Source organism: Pongo pygmaeus, chromosome 8 (assembly GCF_028885625.2).
Source record: "Pongo pygmaeus isolate AG05252 chromosome 8, NHGRI_mPonPyg2-v2.0_pri, whole genome shotgun sequence".
Lineage (NCBI taxonomy): Eukaryota > Metazoa > Chordata > Mammalia > Primates > Hominidae > Pongo > Pongo pygmaeus.
Window position 1 is genome coordinate 69,703,438 of NC_072381.2, and position 17,591 is coordinate 69,721,028.

General features: G+C 41.4%; 1 protein-coding gene across 3 annotated transcripts in view; it reads left to right on the forward strand.

The window, feature by feature from the left end:
• Positions 1-17,591, forward strand: part of MICU1 (mitochondrial calcium uptake 1) — a 257,449-nt gene that overhangs the window by 10,780 nt on the left and 229,078 nt on the right. The window contains exon 2 of one of the 3 annotated variants that reach the window (XM_063670501.1): positions 15,749-15,842. The exons of the other annotated variants lie outside the window; for them this stretch is intronic. The gene's annotated coding sequence lies outside the window, so the exon portion shown is untranslated. The remainder of the gene's footprint in view (positions 1-15,748; positions 15,843-17,591) is intronic. 3 annotated transcript variants of the gene reach the window in all.

Here is a 17,591-nt window from a genome sequence, read left to right on the forward strand (position 1 = left end):
CTAGTCAGAATGAGACACTTTTTGCTCCCCCTGTTCACCATGTCTTTTTGTGTCTTTATGCCTTTACATGGCTATTTGTTGTACTTGGAATGCCTCTCCACCATTCTGCCATCTCCCAACTGGTGAGCTGCTGTTCATTGTTAAACTAGATTAATGAATTATTGTTCAGTACGTAGAACCTCCCTCTACCCTCAGGTGGTTATTTTCCTTCTTGGTTCTCATAATTTACTTTCCTTGTTGGTTCTCATAATTTATCTGTTTAAAGTAGTCTTCTCACTTTGTGGAGCAATTGTATATATTGTCTGTTAGATTGAGTGATTTCTGATGCCAGAAACTGGGTCTTATTCATCATCATATCCTGAGTACATAACAGAGTCTTTGTCCAATATATAAGCTCAGAGCATGTTTGGTGAATAAATGAGTAAATAAGATATTTTATCTGTTTTATTTATTTATTTATTTATTTTTTTTTTTTTGAGACGGATTCTTGACCTGTTGCCCAGGCTGGAGTGCAGTGGCACAATCTCGGCTCACTGCAAACCCCACCTCCTGGGTTCACACCGTTCTCCTGCCTCAGCCTCCCGAGTAGCTGGGACTACAGGTGCCTGTCACCACGCCTGGCTAATTTTTTTGTATTTTTAGTATAGACAGGGTTTCACTGTGTTAGCCAGGATGGTCTCAGTCTCCTCACCTTGTGATCTGCCTGCCTCAGCCTCCCAAAGTGCTGGGATTACAGGCGTGAGCCACCGGGCCTGGCTAATATTTCATTTGTTTTAAAAGTCAGAATAGAAAAAGGATATAATCCAACAAAGTAAGTCTGTACTTTATAACCTTTATCAGTCTGATATATTTAGAGAATTTATCTGGACACATCTAGAAAATTCCATCCACATATTCTACCACATATCAACAAACAGGTTTCTAATATGTATCAAGACATTGAAAGGAGAGATGAAAATACGTTCTGTTCTTCAAGGACCTTACAGCCTAGTGGGGAAAACAGACAGATGAACCGATAATTACAATTTAAATTTAAGCTCATTAAAAATAAAGAAAACAAAAAATTCAGTTTCTCTTAGTTTTATTAGATGTATTTCAGATGCCCAGTACTCACATATGGGTAGTGGCTATTGAACAGCACAGATACAAAATATTTCTGTCATCACAACGTGTTCTACTTGACAAGAGCTGTGATAGAACATTATAATTAAACGAATCTGCATTCTCTAGTTTGAGATGATAGTTAATTTCATTTCAACCAAGTTTCTTGTGCTTTTTCTATTAAAATTCACTTTTAGATTTGAAAGTTGTATTTCTTAAAATTTTAAGCAGATTTTATTGTAATATATTTCAAATAAAGTAGCATTATTATTTTTTTCAGGTCTTTGACCTGTAATAGCATTTAAATTAAGCAATCTTCGAATTTGGTTTTCAATTTAAGCATTGATATTATCTGATATTTTATGCTAATAAGTCGTGAGATGGTATTGAAGCATAATGGTTAAGTGCAATGCCATTGGGAGCTAGGGTCAGTGGCACACACCTGTCATGTCAGCTATTCTGGAGGCTGAGGTGGGAGGATTGCTTGACCCCAGGAATTCAAGACCAGCCTGGGCCACATAGTGAGACCTCATTTCAAAAAAATAACAAAGGTATGCAATTATTTTTAGAAAACATGTGTTTGTGATCAGAGAAACCTGCCTCTGCCGTGCTATAACCTTAGGCAAACTGGTAGTTGGTTTTTTTTTTTTTTTTTTTTTTTTTGAGACAGAGTCTGGCTCTGTTGACCAGGCTGGAGTGCAGTGGCGTGATCTCGGCTCACTGCAGCCTCCAACTCCTAGGCTCAAGCGATTCTCCTGCTTTAGCCTCCCTAGTAGCTGGGATTACAGGCATGCGCCACCACTCCTGGCTAATTTTTGTATTTTTAGTAGAGATGGAGTTTCACCATGTTGGCCAGGCTGGTCTCTAACTCCTGACCTCAAGTGATCTGCCCACCTTGGCCTCCCAAAGTGCAAGGATTACAGGCGTGAGCCACTGCGGCCAGCCTAGGCAAACATTTTAACAGATTCTAGCTTTGCTGGTTTTTTGTTGTTGTTTTGAGTTGGGGTCTCGCGCCGTCACCCAGGCTGGAGTGCAGTAGTGTGACCACAGCTTACTGCACCTTCAAACTCCTGGGCTCAAGCAATCCTTCCATCTCAACCTCCTGAGCAGCTAGGACTATAGGTGTGTGCCACCACACTTGGCTAATTTTTAACTTTTTTGTAGAGACACGGTCTTGATATGTTGCACAGGCTGGTTTCAGACTCCTGGCCTTCAAACTCGAGGCCTTAATGCTGCCTCGGCCTCCCAAAGTTCTGGGATTGTATTTTTATTAGAGACAGGGTTTCTACATTACAGGTGTCAGCCCCCATGCCCAGCAAGCTTTGGTGTTCTTATCAGTGAAATGGGAGTAATAATAATATTTACCCCAAAGGATTACTGAGGGCTAAATAAGGTAATGGATATCAGGTACTTAGCATAGTACCCCTCACAGAGTAGTGTTTATTAAATGCTAGCATAAAAAAGAGTTTAAACTATCAGTTGTTCAGTTTTTTTTAAATTGAGGAAATTGGAGTATGGACTGGTGTTAGATCATACTAAGGGATGGTTAAATTTGTTGAGTATAACTGACATTATGTGGGAAAAAAGTCCATATTTTTGGAGAGACATACCAAAATATATAGCAGTGAAATGATATAATATTTGAGTTGCCTTAAAATAATTCAGAGAAAGAGATGAATAAAAGGGACAAAAAAAACTGGTCTTCCATTTCTGGTAAAGAAGTAGTAACAGGGTACCTTCCTGCCTGAAACAGCTAAAAAAGCGACAAAAATGTGTACAACAGTGGTTGTCTAGATTTTGAACATTGTGCAGCAAAGGAGAGTAATCCCTGAAAGATAGGAAAGAAATGAGATGAGGTCTATGATTGCTCTGGCTTGCTGCCTAGACAGTTTTCCAGCTGCAGAACAGGGACAGGGAACCCAGGCAGAGCACAATAGTTTCCCTTAATTGAGGGAGTCTGGGGAGGCCAAAGCATCTGGAGTTTGCAGGGCAGAAAACTGGAAATAGCTGCAGAGAGGGAGAACTTCAGAGAACTGCAGAGGATCCCTGTCAAGTATTCTGCTGAGAACTGATCAGTGGATATATGTGAGGAAACTTTCTGAGGCTAGGAAGATAATCACTTGAAAAGATCAGATAAAACAATACTTGCCGAATTAGGAATAGTGTTTTTTTATTTTTATTTTTCCACCAACCAGATTGGAAACCATCTTTATAGGTCATTTATGTAGAGTCTTTTTTTTTTTTTTTTTTTTTTTGAGACAGAGTTTTGCTCTTGTTGCCCAGGCTGGAGTGCAATGGTGTGACCTTGGCTCACTGCAACCTCTGCCTCCCAGGTTCAAGTGATTCTCCTGCCTCAGCCTCCCAAGTAGCTGGGATTACAGGCACGCACCACCATGCCTGGCTAATTTTGTATTTTTAGTAGAGATGGAGTTTCTATGTAGAGTCTCTTAAGGGTTTTGCCCTAACAGTGGGTAAATTAGCCTTGAACTAAATGCTTCTCCAGCCCAGGCTGACAAAGCTTAAAAGCAAGACCTGAAAGAGCCAAAACTGTTCCCTACTAATTTAATCATGGCCCAGAAGAAAGCTCAAAAATTGTTATAGGAATATAAGAAAGCACACAAGGTAAAATTCACAATGTCTGGCATCCAATCAGAAATTACTAGACATGCAAAGAAGTAGGAAAATGTGACTCATACTGATGAGAAAAAAATTAGAAACCAAAACAGAAGTGACACAGATGATAGAATTAGTAAAGAGGGATTTAAAACAGTTTTCATAAGCATATTCTATATGCTCAAGAAACTAGAAGAAAGATTGAACACTTTTTTTTGTTTGTTTTTGGGTTTTTGTTTTTTTGAGACAGTCTCGCTCTGTCGCCCAGGCTGGAGTGCAGTGGCACAATCTCGGCTCACTGTAAGCTCCGCCTCCCGGGTTCACGCCATTCTCCTGCCTCAGCCTTCCAAGTAGCTGGGACTACAGGTGCACGCCGCACGCCCGGCTAATTTTTTGTATTTTTAGTAGAGACAGGATTTCACTGTGTTAGCCAGGATGGTCTTGATCTCCTGACCTTGTGATCCACCCTCCTCAGCCTCCCAAAGTGCTGGGATTACAGGCGTGAGCCACCGCGCCTGGCCAAGACTGAACATGTTAAATAGAGACATGGAAGGTATGAAAAGACTCAAACTGAACTTTCGGAGATGGAAACGATAATGTCTGAGATGAAAAATACATTTAACGGGATTAATGACAGATTAGATATCAGAGAAAAAAGCCTAAGACAAGACTCATGAAATATAGAAAATAATCTATGCAGAATTCTTGCCAAAAATACTTAATTTGACTGTGATCTAACCTTTAGATGTAACTTCCAGTTTACAGGAAAAAAAAAGGAATAGAGAAAGATTTAATACCACAGCACAGTGTGCTGTGGTGCTGTTGCTCACACCTGTAATCCCAGCACTTTCGGAGGCCAAGGCGGGAAGATTGCTTGAAGTCAGGAGTTCAAGAGTAGCCTGGCCAAAGTGGTGAAACCCTGTCTCTATTAAAAATACAAAAATTAGCTGGGCATGGTGGCACATGCCTGTAATCCCAATTACTGGGGAGGCTGAGGCACAAGTATCACTTGAACCCAGGAGGCAGAGGTTGCAGTGAGCCAAGATCATGCCACTGCAGTCTAGCCTAGGCGACAGAGTGAGACTGAGACTCCTTCTCAAAAAAACAAACAAAAACAAAACCACACCACAAGGAAGCAATCAGACAAATCCAGAGTGTGAAAAATGCTGCAATATATTTGCCCTTTTCAGAAATTGAGGTTGTGCTGTGATTGTACAACATGGTGAGTGTATATGCCACTGAATTGTATGCTTAAAAGTGGTCAAAATCGTCAATTTTCTGTTATGTATATTTTAGCACAGCTTAAATATTTACCATTTTAATAATTTTTAAGTGTACAGTGGCATTAAGTACATTCACATTGTTACACAACCATCACTAGCATTCATTTCCAAAACTACTTCCCAAACTGAAACCCCATACTCACTAAACACTCATTCCTCATTTCCCTCTCCCTGAAACTTCTGGCATCCATCATTCTACTTTCTGTCTCTATGATTTGACTATGCGAGGTGCCTCATGTAAGTGAAATCACAAAGTATTTGCCTTTTTTGGATTGGCTTGTTTCCCTTAGCATAGTATCCTTCAGGTTCATCCATGTTGTAGCATATGCTAGAATTTCCTTCCTTTTGAAGGTGAAATGACATGATGAAATTTTGCCATGATTAAGAAAAAATAAAGGCTGAATAATATTCCTTATATGTATGTGTCACATTTTATCCATTCATCCATCAGTGGACACTTGGGTTGCTTCCACCATTTGGCTATTGTGCACAATGCTGCTTTGAGCATGGCTGTACAAATATCTATTCAGGTCCCTCCTTTAAATTCCTTTGGAAATATACCTAGAAGTGGAATTGCTGGATCATATGGTAATTCTATGTTTAATTTTTTGAGGAGCTGCCATACTTTTTCTGTAATGCCTGCACTATTTTATATTCCTATCAGCAGTGTACAAGGGTTTCAGTTTCTACACATCCTTGTCAACACTTGTTTTTTTTTTTTAAATTTAAATAATAGCAATTTGAATGAGTATGGGTACATTTTATATTATGTGTTTTTGGTTTTTTTTGGGACAGAGTTTTGTTCTTGTTGCCCAGGCTGGAGTGCAATGGCATAATCTCAGCTCACTGCAACCTCTGCCTCCTGGTTCAAGCAATTCTCCTGCCTCAGCCTCCTAAATAGCTGGGACAGGCGCCCGCCACCATGCCCAGCTAATTTTTTTGTATTTTTAGTTGAGACGGGGTTTCGCCACATTGGCCAGGCTGGTCTTGAACTCGTGACCTCAGGTGATCCCCCCACCTCAGCCTCCCAAAGTGCTGGGATTACAGATGTGAGCCACTGTGCCCAGCCTATTATGTGTATTTTAACACAACAAAAACTAGAGTTGTAAGGGGAGAAAAAGGTTATGTATGAGGAACTCTTCTAGATTAAGAGAGACTGTCTAGAGAAAACCAAAGATAATGTGTCTTATTTGTATGGATCCTGGTTTGAAAAATCAGCTGTAAATTTTGGGGAAGTTTGTATGTGTTCTAGTATTAGAAGATATTAGGTAATTATTAATTTGAATAAATTTGATAATGTAGTTATGTAGGAGAAAATATTGTAGTTGTGTAGGAGAATATTAAAATATGTAGGGGTATAGCCCGGTGTGGTGGCTCATGCTCATAATCCCAGAGCTTTAGGAAGCTGAGGTGGGAGGATTGCTTGAGGCCAGGAGTTGGAGACCAGCCTGGGCAACATAATGGGACCTGGGCTGTACAAAATATAAAAAAAAATTAGCCAGGCGTGGTGGCACATCCCTGTAGTTCCTAGCCACTCGGGAGGCTGAGGCAGGAGGACTACTTAAACCTAGGCGTTTGAGGCTGCAGAGTGCTATGATCATGCCACTGCACTACAGCCTGGGTGACAGAGCAAAACCCTGTCTCTAAAAAAAAAAAAAAAAAAAAAAATTAGGGGTAAAGTGTTTCTCCTAATGATGTCTGTAATTTACTCGGAAATGAGTCAACATAAAAAATAGTTTGATGAGTAGCCATATAGATAAATAGATGAAGCAAGTATATCAAAATGTTAATTGTTGAATTTAAGTAATACACATATGGTGTTGATAATAGTAGTCTTTGAAATTTCCTGCATGTTTGAAAGTTTTAAAATAAGCTATAAAGGTTTGATGTTAATATTTTTTTTCCTGAAAAAGAGGCCATTTAAACAATTTGCTTTTATTTTTATAAATAATTACTTTTAATCTTTAATATTTCTAGTTTTTCTTTATGGATTTTGTCTTATAGATACTGCATCTTTTCTCTCTCTCTTTTTTATTCTTTGTATGTCATTTGTATGCATTTTAGGAAGTGAATTTTGTGTTGTCTTCACCAGTGGAGTATGCATTCTTCATATATATCCCAACTTTTTTTTTTTTGAGACAGGGTCTCTCTCTGTCACCCAGGCTAGAGTACAATGGTGCAATCATAGTTCACTGCAGCTTCAAACTCCTAGGCTCAAAGGGTCCTCCTGCCTCAGCTGCCTGAATAGCTACGACTACATGCATGTGCCACCTTGCCTGGCTAAATTTTTAAAATTGTTTTTTGTGAGACAGGGTCTTGCTATCTTGCCCAGAGTGGTTAGGAACTTCTGGCCTCAAGTGATCCTCCTGCTTCAGCCACCCAAAGCTCTGAGATTATAGGCAGGAGCCACTAAGCCTGGCTATATTCCAACCTTTTGAAGGAGCAATTTGACTGTCAAAGCCTTGGCATGACTCCCATTACTCTTTTAGCCTAGAGGTTTTAATTTCATGCTCTATAGGAAAATGGCTCCTAACTCATTAATAATTTCCTTTTCGACTGCATGTTTTCTTTAGGCTCAGATTAAAGTCTGGTCAGCTCCTGAAATACTTTGTGTACTGTGTTAATAAGATTCACAAAGTGTCATTTTTTTTTTATTAAGAAAATAGATGGCAGACTCTAGTGTTATTGTGGGAAATCTGGAGTTCTACTATAAGAAATTAAACATTTTAGCCTAATGAGTCTGGGATTTTATTTCTTTAAGCCTGTTTACTAGTTGATTTTCCCAATATTAAGCACACACACAGATTTCTTTCCGTAATGTAGTTTGATAGGAAGACAATTAGGAAAGGAGTTACCAAATCTGGTTTCAGTTTCCAATTTCGCTATTATCTAGCTTTGTGATTTTTTTTTTTTTTTTTTTGGTTGGTTGGTTTTTAAGAGATAAGGTCTCACTGTGTTGCTCAGGCAGGAATGCAGTGGCTATTCACAGTCACTGTGTAGCACTGTAGCTTCAAACTCCTGGCCTCAAGCGATCCATCTGCCTCATTTTCCCAAGCAGCCGAGACTATAGGGACACACCGCAGTGCCCAGATAGCGTTGTGACAGTGATGGAGTTGCTTATCACCTCCCTGGCCTGTTCCCTCTCATACTGAAATTTTGAAAAATGTTAAGGTCTCTTTCAGCTCTAATATTCTAGTATATTATTCCTTTAGTCTGTTATTCTCAGTGTTTGAGAGTATTGGGGCAGACCATGTACCTCTCGTCAAAACTGGGTTTTTTTCTTTCTTTCTTTTCACTTTTATCTTAATTCTTAACGCAGGGCTTTCTTTTTAGGGTTTTTTTTTTTTTCTTTTTTTTGAGATGAAGTCACTGCAATCTCTGCCGCCCGGGTTCAAGCAATTCTCCTGCCTCAGCCTTTCGAGTAGCTGGGATTACAGGCATGCACCACCACACCCAGCTAATTTTTGTATTTTTAGTAGAGACGGGGTTTCGCCATGTTGGCCAGGCTGGTCTCCAACTCCTGACCTCAGGTGATCCGCCCGCCTCAGCCTCCCAAAGTGCTGGGATTACAGGTGTGAGCAACTGCGCCCGGCCCTTTTTTTTTTTTTTTTTTGAGAGGGAGTCTCGCTCTGTCTCCCAGGCTGGAGTGCAGTGGCGCGATCTCTGCTCACTGCAAACTCCGCTTCCCGGGTTCCCGCCATTCTTCTGCCTCAGCCTCCCGAGTAGCTGGGACTACAGGCGCCCGCTACAACGCCCGGCTAATTTTTTTGTATTTAGTAGAGATGGGGTTTCACCGTGTTAGCCAGGATGGTCTCGATCTCCTGACCTCGTGATCCGCCCGCCTTGGCCTCCCAAAGTGCTGGGATTACAGGCGTGAGCCACTGCGCCTGGCCACCTTTTTTTTTTTTTTTTTTTTTTTTGAGACGGGGTCTGGCTCTGTTGCCCAGGCTGGAGTGCAGTAGCGCGATCTCGGCTCACTACAAGCTCCGCCTCCCGGGTTCACGCCATTCTCCTGCCTCAGCCTCCCGAGTAGCTGGGACTACAGGTGCCCGCCACCACTCCCAGCTAATTTTTTGTATTTTTAGTGGAGACGGGGTTTCACCGTGTTAGCCAGGATGGTCTCGATCTCCTGACCTAGTGATCTGCCCGCCTCGGCCTCCCGAAATGTTGAGATTGCAGGCGTGAGCCACTGCGCCTGGCCTTCAAGCTGGTCTTAAACTCCTGGCCTCAAGTGATCCTTCCCACCTTGGCCTCCCAAAGCGCGGGGATTATAGATGTGTGCCATCATGCCTGGCATGACCACTTTTTAATGTATACTTCATTGTCATTAAGTACATTCAACATGTCATGCAGCCATTGCCACTATCCATTTTCAGAACTTTGTCATCTTCTCAAACAGAAACTCTGAACCCATTAAACAATAACTTCCCATTTTCCCTCTTCTAAGCTCTTGGTAACCATTAGTCTACTTTCTGTCTCTGAACTTTTACTATTTTAGGTACCTCATATAAGTGGAATCATATGGTATTTGTTCTTTTGAATCTATCCATATTGTAGCATATGCCAGAATTTCCTTCCTTTTAAATGGCTGAATAATATTCCATTGTGTATATATACTGTTAAAACACTTTATACAAATTAAATTTAGCAGAGCTTAATTGAGCAAAGAATGATTTGTGAATTGGCCAGCCCTCAGAACCAGAATGGATTCAGAGCAACTCTAGGGCTGCTTCATGGTCAGATAACATTGATAGAAAACAGGAGTGAGGTCCAGAAATGGCTGGATTGGTTACAGCTAGGAGTTTGCCTTATTTGAACTTGGTTTGAACAGTTGGGTGCCTATGGTTGGATGAGACTTGGGTACTTGTTACAAGAGTAGGTGTATTTATACATCGTTAGGTTACAGTTAAGTATGGAGAAACAATTAGGCCAATCTTAAAATACGTACAGAGGCAGTTTTAGGCCAGACTTAATTCGACTAACAATAGCTGCATTATTTTATGTTCCCACTAACAGTGCACAAAGGTCCCAATTTCTCCACATTTTCTCTGGAAAATATTCTAGTTTTTTGATAATAGATACTCTGTTTTGGGTGTGAATAGTACCTCATTATGGTTTTAATTGGTTTTAATTTGCTTTTACCTAATGATTGATGATGTTGAGCATCTTTTCATGTGCTTATTGGCCATTTGTACATCTTTGGAGAAATGTCTATTCAAATCCTTTCTTCATTTTTTGAAAAGGATTCAAATGGTATTTAGGTTAGACAAAAAGAATTATTTCGGCCAGGAGAGGTGGCTCACACCTGTAATCCCAGCACTTCGGGCTGCCAAGATGGGTGGATCACTTGATGCTAGGAGTTTGAGACCAGCCTGGCCAACATGGCAAAACTTTGTCTCTACTAAAAAAATACAAAATTTAGCAGGGCTTCGTGGCACATGCCTGTAATCCCAGCTACTCGGGAGGCTGAAGCAGGAGAATCGCTTGAATCCAGGAGGTTGAGGTTGCAGTGAGCTGGGATCACACCACTGCACTCCAGCTTGGCTGACACAGTGAGACACCCTGTCTCAAAAAAAAAAAAAAAATTATTTGATTAGAACAGTATGAAGGAAAAAACAATCTGTATAAGAAAAACAAGATTTTCTTCCTCTGTTGACTCTCACTCTTAACACGCAGTCACTCAGCACTTCACTGCCTACACCAGATGTGTGGATTGTTTCCCACCCTAACCAATATCTGATACTAGTTGAATGTCCTACAATTCAGTTCAATTCTGGTACTCACTAGAGTTAGTGTAGACCGCCCCCCACAGGTTGGTTAATGGTTGGGTCTCAGTAAACTGTTCCCCCTTAGATGTTAATCACATGCAGTAGGCTCCCAAGTTACCCATTTCTGTCCAACCTCACTGCGAATTGGAGGTTCCCACAACCTCCTTCTTGGGTTTGGTCATTTGCTACAGCAGCTCACAGGACTCAAGAAAGCACTTTACTTACTATAACTTGCTTATCTTTTTTTTTTTTTTTTTTTTTTTTTGAGATGGAGTTTCACTCTTGTTGCCCAGGTTGGAGTGCAATGGTGCGATCTTGGCTCACCTCAACCTCTGCCTCCCAGGTTCAAGCGATTCCCCTGCCTCAGCCTCCTGAGGAGCTGAGACTACAGGCGCACCACCACGCCCACATAATTTTTTGTATTTTAGTAGAGACGGGGTTTCACCATGTTGGCCAGGAAGGTCTCAATCTCCTGACCTCATGATCCACCCGCCTCAGCCTCCCAAAGTGGTGGGATTACAGGCGTGAGCCACTGTGCCCAGCTCCCTTTTTTTTTTTTTTTTGAAACAGAGTTTCACTCTTGTTGCCTAGGCTGGAGTGTAATGGCACGATCTCGGCTCACTCCAACCTCCGCCTACCAGGTTCAAGCTATTCTCATGCCTCAGCCTCCCAAGTAGCTGGGATTACAGGCTTGCGCCATGACGCCCGGCTAATTTTTGTGTTTTTAGAAGAGACAGGGTTTCACCATGTTGGCCAGGCTGGTCTTGAACTCCTGACCTCCTGTGATCCACCCACCTTGGCCTTCCAAACTATTGGGATTACAGGCGTGAGCCACTATGACTGGCCTATAACTTGCATATCTTAAAAGGATAAAACTAAGAAATAGCCAGATGTAAGAGTTGCATAGGGCAAGGTATAGGGGAAGGGACCTGCCAGGCTCCTTATGTCTTCATGAGTTCACCAGCCTGGAAGCTGTTAGAATGGTCCTTTTAGGTTTTTATGGAGACTTCATTATGTAGGCATGATTGATTAAGTCGTTGGCAAGGATAATGTGCTCAATCTTCAGTCTCCCTCCTTTCCCTGGAGGCCAGGGCTGAAATCCCACCCAGACTGAAAATACCAACTTTCTAATCACATGGTTGGTTGCACAGGAAACCAGCCCTCTCATTCTGGGACTATTTAGAAGCCCCCAACCCTACCATCAGTCATCTCATTAGGACAGAAAAAGACACATCACTTCAGAGGTTTCAAAGGTTTTAGGTGCTGCCAGGAAATGGGATGAAGACCAACATATATATATATTTCTTATTATAAATCACAGTATTACAAATAGCAAGGATAGATAAGTTCATGATTAAGTCTTACTTAAAAAAAAATTTTTTTTTTTGAGACGTCATTTCGCTCTTGTTGCCCAGGCTGGAGTATAATGGTGGGATTTCAGCTCACTGCAACCTGTGCCTCCTGGGTTCAAGAGATTCCCCTGCCTCAGTTCCCGAGTAGCTGGAATTACAGACGTCTACCACCACGCCTGGCTAATTTTTTTGTATTTTCAGTAGAGACGAGGTTTCACTGTGTTGGCCAGGCTGGTCTCGAACTCCTGACCTCAGGTGATCCACCCACCTCAGCCTCCCAGAGTGCTGGGATTACAGGCATGAGCCACCGTGCCCAGCCTTACTTTTTAATTTTAATAAAATGTTTGCATTGAAGGGAAGATATTTAGGTTTACATAGTTATGTAACATTTTAGTGAAATTTATTTATTTATTTATTTTTGAGATGGAGTCTCACTCCGTTGTCTAGGCTGGAGTGCAGTGGCACAATCTTGGCTCACTGCAACCTCCGCCTCCCAGGTTCAAGTGATTCTCCTGCCTCAGCCTCCTGAGTAGCTGGGACTACAGGCATATGCCACCACACCCAGCTAATTTTTTTATTTTTAGTAGAGATAGGGTTTCACCATGTTGACCAGGCTGGTCTTGAACTCCTGACCTCAGGTGATCCACCCACCTTGGCCTCCTAAAGTTCTGGGATTATAGGCGTGAGTCACCACGCCCAGCCAGTGAAAATTATATTACTTAAATTATACAGTAGTTCCATGATATCTGTGAGGATTGGTTCCAGGACCCTCTTGGATACCAAAATCCACAGATGCTCAAGTCATTTAGATAAAATTGTGTACTATTTGCATATAACCTATGCACATCCTCCTGTATACTTTAAATCATCTCTAAACTACTCATATCTACTGCAGTGTAACTGTTAGGTAAATAATTTAAATTATTATCACCATCAGCAGCATTCTCTTATATTACCTTTCAGACTATCACAGGGCAAACCCCACAGTTGGGATTCAACCCAGGAGGCCATGTGGATTCTTGGCTTTGCCCAAGAAAGAATTCAAGAGCAAGCATAGAGTAAAGTGAGCAAGTTTATTAAGAAAGTAAAGGGATAAATGGGTGACTACTTCATAGGCAGAGCAGCCCTCATGGGCTGCTGGCTGGCTTTATTCATGATTATTTCTTGATTATATGCTAAATATGGAGTGGATTATTTATGAGTTTTCTAGGGAACTGGGTGGGAAATTCCTGGAATTGAGAGTTCTTCCGCATTTCTGACCATATAGGGTAACTTCCAGACATTGTTATGGCACTCTTAAATGTCCTGGCCCTGGTGGGAGTTCCTTTTAGCATGCTAATGCATTATAATTAGCGTATAATAAGCAGTGAGGATGACGGTAGGTTGTTTTCGTTGTCATCTTGGTTTTGGTGTGGTTTGGCTGGCTTCTTTACTGCACCCTGTTTTATTAGTGGGGTCTTTGTGATCTGTATCTTATGAAACCAGTCCTGCCAAACTTCTCAAAACAAGTATTTATTCATAATTTGCTGCATGTTAGGCATTGTACTCAGCATTTTGCAAGTATTATTGCATTTAATTCTCATTATGGTCATTTGTGATAGTGTTTTCATCTGTTTATGGAAGCTCAGAGTTGCCATGTCAGGAATAAAACACACTTCTGATTGACTGCAAAATTGATGGCCAATAAGAGGTCAAGCTGGTTATGATCTGGTATCTAGAAATGATTAGCTAGGTTACCTAGAGTAAGACACAACTTTCTGAGCCTCAGCTTATTGAAACAGAACAAAACAAAATCTAACAACAGCAATACATACTTACCTATATGTTCAGTAGCACTTTCATTTGTGATCTTCTAACTTTGCTTTAAGTCCCAAAGTTTAAGACAACACCTTCAAGTAAGAAAGGGAGATTCTTTTTAAAAAGTACTTGAGCAATTAGAAATTGGAGTAAGGGTTAAAAAAAAAAAAAAAAAAGGCAGAAGGCCGGGCACGCTGGCTCACGCCTGTAATCCCAACACTTTGGGAGGCAAGGTGGGCGGATTGCCTGAGGTCGGGAGTTTGAGACCAGACTGACCAACATGGAGAAACCCCATCTCTACTAAAAATACAAAATTAGCCGGGCATGGTGGTGCATACCTGTAATCCCAGCTACCTGGAAGGCTGAGGCAGGAGAATTGCTTGAACCCAGGAGGGGGAGGTTGCAGCGAGCCAAGATCACACCATTGCGCTGCAGCCTAGACAATAAGAGCAAAACTCCGTCTCAAAAAAAAAAAAAAAAAAAAGGACAGGAAAGTATCCTGTGAAATACCTAATATTGTTATCAAGCCATGAACCTAGGTTTGTTTCTAGAGAGAATATAACTATAGAGAGATTGTTATAAAAGAGTATCTATAAAGATGTCTGTTGCTTTGAATGCTAAAAAAGTTCCATGGAATTTTTATGTATATAGGAGGAGACTTCCTTTAGCAGATGTGTGTGTGTGTGTGTGTGTGTGTGTGTGTGTGTGTGTGTGTATAAAATCCTTACAGATTGGCCCATACTACTAATTAGTTATTTGCTGTTAAATGAGACTATAACATGTCATCAACTCAGAGTGTTGAATTTCTGCCACAGAACTTAACTCTTTCAACCAATTGCCAATCAGAAAAATTTTAAATCTACCTATAACCTGGAAGCCCGTGCTTTGAGTTGTCCTGCCTTTCCAGATCAAACCAGTGTATACCTTACAGGTGTTTTTTTGTTTGTTTGTTTGTTTTGTTTTGTTTTTGAGACAGAGTTTCATTCTTGTTGCCCAGAATGGAGTGCAATGGCATGATCTCAGCTCACCACAACCTCCGCCTCCCAGGTTCAAGTGATTCTTCTGCCTCAGCCTCCCAAGTAGTTGGAATTACAGGCATGTGCCACCACACCCGGCTAGTTTTGTATTTTTGGTAGAGACGGGGTTTCTCTATGTTGGTCAGGCTGGTCTCGAACTCCCGACCTCAGGTGATCCATCCAAAGTGCTGGGATTATAGGTGTGAGCTACCGTGCCTGGCCGACTTACAGGTATTGACTGATGTATTATGTCTCCCTAAAAAGTATAAAAGTGAGCTGTACCCTGATTACCTTGGGCACTTATTGTCCAGGCCGCATCCTTAACTTTGGCAAAATAAACTTATTTATTTATGTATTTTTTTTTTTTTTTTTGAGACAGAGTCTTGCTCTGTTGCCCAGGCTAGATTGTAGTGGTGTGATCTCAGCTCACTGCAACCTCCATCTCCCAGGTTCAGGCTATTCTTGTGTTTCAGCCTCCCGAGTAGCTGGGATTACAGGTGTGCAACACCATGCCTGGCTAATTTTTGTGTTTTTAGTAGAGATGGGGTTTTGCCATGTTGACCAGGCTGGTCTCGAACTCCTGACCTCAGGTGATCATCCGCCTTGGCCTTCCAAAGTGCTGGGGATTACAGGCGTGAGCCACTGTTCCCAGCTGGGAACAGAGTCAGTGGCATGATCTCAGCTCACTGCAAGACAGGATCTCATTTGCTCTGACTCCTGGGTTCATGCCATTCTCCTGCCTCAGCCTCCCGAGTAGCTGAGACTACAGGCACCCGCCACCACGCTTGGCTAATTTTTTGTATTTTTTGTATTTTTAGCAGAAGCGGGGTTTCACCACGTTAGCCAGGATGGTCTCAATCTCCTGACCTCGTGATCCACCTGCCTCGGCCTCCCGAAGTGCTGGGATTACAGGTGTGAGCCACCACGCCCGGCCACAAATTGGCATTCTTAAGTATTGATTCTTTCATTCTGTCTTCATATTTTTATTTCTAAATTACAGTAGGATTTAGAGCTCTTATTTAAAAAAGGAAGTCCATAAGGTATGCTGCATGTTCAATGGTATTTATAATATATTATTGTTGATTACTATTTTATATTTACCTTATTTCTTTAAAATTTTCTCTTAGAGTCAATCTCAGTCTTTGAGGAGCTTGGCTTAGTCGAAACTTTTATTTCCTGTACATTCCTAGGTTAAAGCTTTATAGACAAAGCATATTGTATCCTAAGCAGACATGATTAGCAAATCATAAATGAAGATATTTACATAGGCCATTTAGGTTTATTCGGTTGTATGATTTTTTTTTTTTTTTTGAGACAGAATCTCGCTTTGTTGCCCAGGCTGGAGTACAGTGGTGTGATGTTGTCTCACTGCAACCTCCCCATCCTGGGTTCAAGCAATTCTTCTGCTTCAGCCTCCCGAGTAGCTGGGATTACAGGCGTGCACCACCACACTCGGCTAATTTTTGTATTTTTAGTAGAGATAGGGTTTCACCATATTGGCCAGGCTGGTCTTGAACTCCTGACCTGAAGTGATCCACCCACCTCAGCCTCCCAAATTGCTAGGATTTGGGAGAGAGCCACCGTGCCTGGCCTGTTGTATGATTAACTCATCTTAATAACAGCTTTTGTATGCTGGTGTGTCATTAAAGAAATTTAAAATATTACTCCAGGCACGGTGGCTCACGCCTGTAATCCCAGCACTTTGGGAGGCCAAGGTGGGTTAATCGTGAGGTCAGGAGTTCGAGACCAGCCTGGCCAATATGGTGAAACCTCATCTCTACCAAAAATACAAAAATTAGCCAGGCATGGTAGCACTCTCCTGTAGTCCCATCTACTCAGGAGGCTGAGGCAGAAGAATCGCTTGAACCTGGGAGGTGGAGGTTGCAGTGAGCTGAGATCATGCTACTGCACTCCACCCTGGGTGACAGAGCAAGACTCTTGTCTCAAAACAAAAAAAAGAAAAAAACAATTTAAAATATTTTATGTATTGTATACAATTATATTCCTCCACAACTGTCCACTCTTCATCAAATTTGAGCATATTAATACACACGCTTTCTTGTTTCTTCAGCTCCTCATTTCCTTATAAGGACTCCTGTATCACAGAAAAATTACGTTAAATAAATTTATATGCTCTTTTGTTGTTAATCTGTCTTTTGTTGTAGGGTCCTCAGCCATGAACCTGGGATAGATGGGGAAAAGATAAATTTCTTTTCCTACACATACAGAGGGAAGACTACATGAAACATATATATATATATATACACTTTTTACTTTTTTCTTTCTTTTTTCATTAATTCTTTCTTTTCCTTTTTTTTTTTTTAAAGACAGGGTCTCATTTGCTCTGACTCCTAGGCTGGAGAGTAGTGGCGCAAGCATGCTTCACTGAAATCTTGACCTCCTGGACTCAAGTGATCGTCCCACCTCAGCCTCTTGAGTAGCAGAGACCACAAACGCACACCACTGCACCTGGCTAATTTATTTTTAGTTTTTGTAGATACAGGGGCTCCTTATTTTGCCCAGGCTGGTCTTGAACGCATGGGCTCAAGCAGTGTACCCAACCTGGCCTCTCAGAATGTTGGGATTATAGGTCTGAGCCACTGCACTCAGCCTGTATGTACACTTAAGGAATAATTATAAAAGTGAACTTTATAGATACCT